The following is a 9,039-nucleotide window of genomic DNA, read 5'->3' on the forward strand; positions in this document are numbered from 1 at the left end:
AGGAACTTTGCCCTAAATTAACATTGCGAATTAAATTGGGTAATGTGTCAATACAGCAACCACTCACAAACCCAACAATCAAAACTCAAAACACACGGTTCATATTCCCAAAACACATAAACAATTTTAGTTTGTAGAGCTACACATGTTTGGGTTTCATAGAAATCGGCAGTAACTCCAAGAATGGCTTAATCGGCGGCATAGGATACACTTACAGACGGCGGCTAGATTGCCGGTTTACCACCAAACCTTACCTATTTCACAATAAGCCAACCCTGTGCACACTCTTACTTTATAGTCATACAATTGCAGTTTAATTGAATTTTTATGTCAATTTACATGTTTATTACGTTTTCCATCGGACCATGAATTACATGTTACCGTAGCAATAATATTTATTTTTTGAATGTCCGTTGTGGTGTACGAATTCACGACAAGTTCAGCATATCAATACATTGTTCCATGTGTCGTTGATCCGAACCAACGGGGAAAGGAAAAAATTTAATTCGATCTTCAATGTTTTTTGCCAGCCCACTGCTTTTTCAGTCACATTATATGGTGAGTTGGTTGGTATGATGTGAGTGCACATCGCATTGTCGGTTCATCTGGGTGTTTGTTACCAACCATGCATGCCATTACCATCATTCGTCATAGGTTCGGCTAATGTCAGTCACAACACATGTAACACCACCATTGGACACATTTAAAAAACAAATTCAACTTGCCAAGCCACCAAAACACATTTCAGAAAAACCCACCAGATTTCATGCAACATTATGCTACTTCCCCCAACACAAGATTGATTGTTGTTCAACATTTCACCCACAGTGCAAAACGAAAGGCCAAAAAATGCACCTATAATCCTATAGGAACCATGTATCCATATTTGAAGTCAAGATTGATTATTGTTCAACATTTCACCCACAGTGCAAAAAAAAAAAAAAAAAAAAAAAATAGAAATTATACCTAAATGCATAACGTGCCTAACAACAACGTTACTGGCTTTTGCCTCACATGACAAACGATTAAGTAAATTCATTCATCAACATTTTAACATTCAAAAACCAACATTAATCCGTAGCAATAATATGTATTTTTTGAATCTCTGTGTTGGTGTACGAATTCACGACGACTTCAGCATATCAATACGTTGTTCCATGCGCCGTTGATCCGAACCAACAGGAAGGGAAAAAATTTAATCCCATCTTCAATGTTTTCTGCCAGCCCACTGCTTTTTCAGTCACATTATATGGTGAGTTGGTTGGTATGATGTGAGTGCACATCGCATCGTCAGCTCATCTGGGTGTTTGTTACAAACCATGCATGTGACCACACAAACGTTGTTATCCCTATTACACCGTACCTGATATCGACACATTCTTCAATTCTTAAACACATAACGTGCCTCACAACGATGTTACGGGACTTTATTCAATACTTATGTTTTGTATACATCTGTTGAAAATAACATTAAAAAACTAACATTACACACTCATAGCATTAGTAGACTTGTAAACAGGGGACCACGACCACCACAACATCACCTAACATTACACACTCATAACATCACACACCAATGATCACACATTACACACGAATTGCCCAACACACCCCAATACATATTTCACACTTGTGCCAGTAACTACAACATTAACGAAAAATAATAATAAAAACCCACCAACCATTAACACATACACAAAACAGGGGCCACCCCTCCCTCCACAGTGACACCACCATAGATACCAACATAAACACCAGTACTCCACACCACTATTAGCTCAATACATTTACAAACCCACAATGCCTTTAACATTCAGCACTATTCAAACTAGTACACACCATTACTCAGTGGCGGCTCCAGGAATTTTAATCAGGGTATTCATTAAGTAACTTAAAATCTAACAACTGTATTAAAAAAATCAAATATAAAAGAGAACTCTAATATGTTAATATTAAAGTTTTGACAAAAAAAAAAAAAAAACTTGCAATTAGATAAAATATTACAATTGCCATCAAAACAACTTGCAATTAGATAAAATATTACAATTGCCCTCGACGAGATTTCATATTTTGAAAACGTTCCATAATCTCCTCATTATCAATGTTATCAAATACATCTCTTTCAATGTATGTAACCAAACAATCATTCATCCATTGATCTCCCATTCGGTTACGCAAATTACTCTTTATATACTTCATTGCTGAAAACCTTCTTTCCACTGTTGCTGTCGCGACAGGTAGAGTTAATGCTAATTTCACAAGCAAATAGACTAATGGATATATCACATGTTTATCTGTCTCCACCAACTTTATAGCAAGATCACCAACTCCTTTAAGTTCTAAAAAGTCTTCACTTAAGCGCATATCAACAATGTAGTTTTGAAGTTGGATGTCAAGGACCATTAAATCTGTTGCAGAAAAATCATATGGATAGAACTCTGCAAGACGAATCAACTTATGCTTATCAAAAGCAAAGAATGATTTACTAGGATTCAAGCAAGCCATACAAAGAAGTAACTCAGTATTTGCTTCTGAAAAGCGATTGTTAAGCTCTTGAAGTTGCATATCTAAGACTGTGTAGAATAGCTCAACTTGATAATGATGTAAATTTGCAATTTGTAGAGCTTTGCGTCGTGGCCGCCCACTAACTACAAATATTTCATCCATATTTGGAATAGAAATCTCATGTTTGTTACAAAATGAAGACACTTCAGTCAATAAAGATTCCTATTCATCATCTCTCATCATCTGCAATTGTTGCTTAGATACTTTAACAAGTGTCATAGCATTGACAATATCTTGATTTTTCTTTTGCAATGCTAACGACAACTCATTTGTAATCCCTAAAATATTTTTCATCAAGTGTGAAGTGAAGGCAAATTCAAAAGATAGCATTAACTTCATGATAGAACGAGCTTCAACTCTTTGCTCGGGTTGTAAGCCATCCTCTTCAATAATCTCAAGTACATCAATTGAAGAAGAGAACATCAAAATCAAGTTGATAATTGTCCCAAAATGTGATCCCCAACGTGTATCACCAGCACGTTTAAGACTAGTCTCTTGATTCAAACCTCGCCCACTTCTAAGTTCACCATTGTCTAGTGCTTCTGTTATTTTAGCAAATTGCGCATCTCTAAGAGCATCTCGTCTCTTGCAAGAGCCACCAACAACATTCACTATGTTAGCAACAGAGCAAAAAAGTTCAGCAACGTCAATGTTCTTTTTAGCATCAGCTACAAGAGTCAATTGAAGTTGATGGGCAAAGCAATGAACATAAAATGCAGATTTATTCTCCCTCAAAATTAAAGCTTTAAGACCATTGAATTCACCTTGCATATTGCTGGCTCCATCATAGCCTTGCCCTCGTAGTTTTGATATACTTAATCCATGTCGACAAAATAAGGATTCAATTGCTGCTTAAAGTGATAAAGCGGCTGTATTTGATACATGTACAATACCAAGAAACCGCTCTATAGCAATGCCCTTTTTGTCCACATAACGTAGAACAACTGCCATTTGTTCTTTAACTGATATGTCACGAGACTCATCAACTGAAATTGAAAAAAACTCATTGTCCAAATCCTTTATGATAGCATTGATAGTCTCACATGCAGCAGCATTCACAATGTCTTTCTGAATATCATGGTGAGTTAGCTTATTATTTTTCGGAGCATTCCTCAATACAACTTTATTGATAGATTCATTATGATCCGCCAAAAAATTGTAGAAGTTCAAGGAAATTTCCTTTATCACTTGAATCATCAGATTCATCATGACCACGAAAAGCCAACCCTCGACGCAAAAGGAATCGTATGCAATCAACAGTTGCATTTAAGCGAGTCCAATATTCAATTTTTTCTTGATTTGACTGCTTAAGAAAAACACTTTGAATGTGTTGCTTTTGCTTCATAAGATCTTCACACTTCTTCACAGCTTGGTTGTGAGCACTATTAACACCTCCAACATGAATTTGTAACTTGTTTTTCATATTCCAAATTTTAAATCCCTCTGTCACAAAAGTATCACATCCCTTTCCTAAATCGGGCCCAAACAAGTAACAACATAAACAAAATGCTGCATCTTTTTCAATACTATATTCCAACCAATTCTTGTATTCTTTAATCCAAGCAGAATTAAATCGATGCATAACTCCACTAATATCTCTTTGAGGGAAATTATGGCTAAGAGGTTGACAGGGTCCTTTTTGTAAATATGTTTTTCTTATTTCATCCCTATCATTAGGATGATATGACAAAATTTTTTATCGTAATCCTGGATCAGAAGGAAGGTTGTTCAAGTCAACACGAATTCGCTTCGAAGAATCTTGAATGTGACTATCACCACAAGTTTCTTGGGATTGAGTTGAATCTTGTACAATAGTTGATTTTCTTTTCAGAAATTTGTCCATAATTCGAGAACTAAACAAAAGAGTAGGATGCACCTACAAATATCCACACAAAAAACAGAGCTATCTAAATAAACCATAGAAAAAAAATAACTACAAGAGTATAAATAAATTGATTATAAAATTTCAGCTCCTATTTAATTTTTAAAACAAATAAAGTGAAGAAACTTAAAAAAATATTATACCTGATGACAACAAAGTATAATCCCCAAATATTATATTAACATGCATAACTATAAAATTAATTATATATGGATGGAAGGTTTTGTTTATAGTATCAAGTTTAAATAAATTTTAATATTATAGAGATAAAAAAATAATACCTGATGAGATATAATTCCCAAATTTCTTTTTGCCTTTTTCTTAACAATCAGTCAGCAACAGCAAAGCATGACAGCAACCATTTCATCTTCATTCAATACCAACATCCATGATCCATATTCCATGGGCAACAATGAAAGACAAGGGGGGACCACCCATAGAAAGAGAGAATGGGGGGACCGCGAAAAGAGAGGGAGAGATTGAGAGAGACAAAACGACAGCAGCGTTGAGCCTCCCCCAAGCAGCAGATTCGTGCCCTAACTACACTTTTTGCCCTAACTAACTACAATTTTTGACTATATTCTTCCAAGCAGCAGATTCGTGCCTATATATAATATATATATATATATATATCTCATTGCAATTCTTTTAGGTTTTATTATTTGTTTAGGCAAATGGGCTAAGGGGCTAAGTGGGCTAGAGGGTTATTTGTTTTGGCAAATGGGCTAAGTAGCTAAGTGGGCTAGAGGTTTCATTATTTGTTTAGACAAATGGGCCAAGTGGGTCAGAGGGGTATTCAACCATCTTGGATTGGGTATTCAAATTTTGGATTGGGTATGCAAAACTAAACTAAACCCACAAAAAAAAATATTAAAATTTCAAATTTGAGGGTATTCAGCTGAATACCCTGTGGATGCCGTGGAGCCGCCCCTGCCATTACTGGAATCGCAGTCGAAACCAAATTTGTAGGTAAATGTCATACAACTCAATGTTCATTCAGAAACCAAAAACGCACAAACACATCTTAACCCACATACTTGACACCATGGAACCATGACCGCAACACTAACGCAGACTACGGGATAAAGCGATCTCGCTGATAACACCACGTCACTATAAACCACGGTTCACAATGTTCCAATGTACGCTCCACACGATTATGGCAATGTTTATACGAAATGGGGGTTTCAAATTTCTAGGGTTTGGGTGGAGGGCACAAATGTTAATTTTGGGAATGTTCTCAAGTGATTAACATTGCTAGCAATGGATTTCAAAGTAATGAAAATATCATCATCCCCCTAACATCGGGTGGCAGTCCAGAACTTTCCAAATTCCTTAGATACGTTTTGATTGAGCAAGAGAGAAGCCCCAAAAGACCACTATAGTAGGCTTTACGGACAATTTAGCCTCCGTTTGGGAAGTGGGTTGGCTTTTTGGCTTTTGACTTTTGGCTTTTTGGCTATTTTAGCCTGGGGCTAAAAAGCTTGGTTTGGGAAGGGCTTTTTGGCTTTTTAGCTTTTTTGACTTTTTTTTTTAGAGAGGAGTGTAATGATTATGGGTTGGATTTGATGTTTTGTTTTTTGTGACTAAAATAGCCTATTTTGTTTTTTTTGGCTATTTTAGCCCCTAACCCATCAAAACCAACTTTCCAAATAAATTTAACATCCACAAAACCCGCAATTACCCGTACAACTTGCAAGACATGCGCTAACATTATGGGCTCCATGTCTTTACCATTTTAATAGGACCTATCGGTCTATAAAATAAATTGTAGGACTAAATGGTGCAACAAACATTGATTTGGGATTTAATGGTGTTTTACCCTAGAAATTATCTCATTATCTATTATCTATTATCTATTACTATTATAAAAGTATGAAAAATTGTCATGTTTTTTATTTTTTGGGTATTTCAAAAATACCGTTCTAAACTTATTAAACATCAGTAAAACCACAAACAATTACAGACATCTTTCGAAATTCAACACCTTAAAATAACTAAACACCTTGAAATATCACAATCTACTATCAAACACTTTGGATGATTTGGAGAGTTTTTCTTCCAAAAGGTTCGATTTTTCTGAATATCTTTACATTATGTATTGGTACTGTATTGGTACTTTGTGAAGTTGTCAAGTTCTCTGTTTCAGACTCATGACTCATGTCCAATTATACAATTTGTATTATAATATGCATCATCATTCAGTTATACTATTTATATTATAATATGCATCATCATTCATAATATTTGTATCCAATAAAATAAATTTTTGGACAACGAGTGCGTGGCTTCATGGGTTACATACAATATCGTCCGTTGAGTGAAAATGGTCTTAAACTACTCAAAGGTATTATACAAACAATACAAACCCACAATCAATTTGAGTGAGTGATTCTGTTAAAACCGCTAATAGTGGGCTGAGTAGTCTCAATTCATTTTTTTTATTTATTTATTTTTTATTTTTTATTTTTCCTTTTTTGAGTTGATTTGTTATTCTGAATTGTCATAACATCATAATTCTTTGTTACTAACTCTATTTCAGATTTCAGAACCAAACAGTTGATCGCATTGTCTCTCAACCAAGTTTGTTTGACAACCTAGCGATTGTATAAACATATAAAAATAGCACAACCCACTCTAATTCATAGATAAACCGCTCACTTATCAGGTTAGGCTTTATACAAGTACCAGCTTTTTTGTTTTTTTCGTTCTTTGTTCATTGTTCTGTTTGGGTTTTTCCATTGTGCTAAAACTAAACTAGAGAATCCTTACAATGATTTCAAATTCACTTTTACATGTTTAATGGTTGAATTACTCTTCTAATAGTGGTAGCCAACTTATTATCACAGGTTTATTCAGATTTGGAAGTGGCTTTTGTGATATCAGAAGAGGAGAACATCTTCAAAGCATTGTCCAAAACTGTGGAATTATTAGAAGGAAATACTACACTAATTAGTCAATACTATTATGGTTGCCTTTTCCATGACCTTCTAGCCTTTTAGCTTGCAGATGTTAATTTTCCTTGTGCTCCTACTTTAATTTTATGATATTCATTCCTAATATTCTTTTGATTATCTTTTGGGTGTAAAAACTATTCTTCTTTGATAAATTAACTCTTCCTTGTCGGTCAGTTAATAATATTAGTTGATTAACTCTTACCTGATTGTAATTTTGAAAGTAGAATGCCTTTTGGAATGTACCCAGATCCTCATATGTAATAATTAAAGCTTTTAATGTTAAAAACACTTAAAATTTCCATTATTACTATTCTGTGTTTTTTTAACACTTAATTAATGTTTCAACATTTGAACATAGATATAAGAGTAATTTCTCTTCTACTTTATGGCTTTTCAAATTTACATATTAATACATACGAACTCATTAAATTTTCCTCCAAAATAACTAATTTTTACTTTGGTCTAAGTTAAATTTTTTTAAGTGAAATAAGTTCAATTCTTTTATTGGTTATGCCTTTTCATTCTTCTTTTTTTATCAATTAGTTCAATATAGGCACTTCCCCTTCTCATGTGTAGCTCATATAATTTTTTTTACTCTTGGTTTTAATTAAATTTGTTTTTCCAGATTATCGGTCAAAACAGGGAAAGAAAATACTCCTCCTTTGAAAAAAAGAGATGGACAATATCAATGGTATGAACTTGTAAGTCAATTTCGATGAACAAATAAAAAAAATATGTTCATGATTTGTTACAGTTACTAATGAAAAGATTTATTATAGATGCAATTTTAGAACGTCATACTCGACAAAGAAACCAATATGCTAAATTTACAAGGCGCTAAAACTTGCTTCTGGACACACATATATATTTATCACAAGGCTAGACAAGATGAATGGCAACGATTGCACATCTGGAAAGATTATAGCAGAAGAAGTACAAAATGATGAAAATCAATATGAAATGAAAAAGTGCAATACAAGAAATTATCAAAATTTAACCGCAAAGAGGATCAAACTAGAAAATGAATGAATTTTGTAAAAGTACTTTTATTTTTCAATTTCCGTTACTTAATTTATTTCAAAATAATAATAATATTACAATATTAGTTTGATGTTTTATTTATTCACCTTAAATAATAATAATAATAATATTACAATGTTAGTTGGGTGTATTATTTATTTATCTTTTAGTTACAAAGTGGTTTCTACATACATACACATAAAAAAGTGAAATAACCTGGTAAATTATATATTTAATAGTATTAAGTCCAACCATGTGACAAGAATTACAATTATTTTATATGATTTTTTCAATCTACTTTTTGAATTTTAATACTTAAACAGAAATATAAATGGCCCATCATACGTAGGAATTGATACATTATTTTTTTGAATTGACAAAAAAATCTCACATATGAAGGACATGGAATCTGGTTAGACTCCTAATTCAATCTACCAATTTTCAACCAATCAATGCACTACTCCATAGAATTGACATGGAATACTATCCATAGTTTGAATACCACCACACAAACAATGCTTATGTGAGAATTACCATACATAAATTTACGTGTTTATGTTATTTATACTAGCTGTTCACATGTGCGACGTGTGTAATTTAAAAAAATATATATAT

General features: G+C 33.4%; 1 pseudogene; it reads right to left on the reverse strand.

Annotated features, from left to right (window-relative positions):
• Window positions 1-1,927: 1,927 nt before the first annotated feature.
• Window positions 1,928-4,408, reverse strand: LOC114285142 (uncharacterized; annotated as a pseudogene).
• Between the last annotated feature and the right edge of the window lie 4,631 nt (window positions 4,409-9,039).

This window comes from Camellia sinensis, chromosome 9, assembly GCF_055761805.1.
Source record: "Camellia sinensis isolate YWXY chromosome 9, ASM5576180v1, whole genome shotgun sequence".
NCBI lineage: Eukaryota > Viridiplantae > Streptophyta > Magnoliopsida > Ericales > Theaceae > Camellia > Camellia sinensis.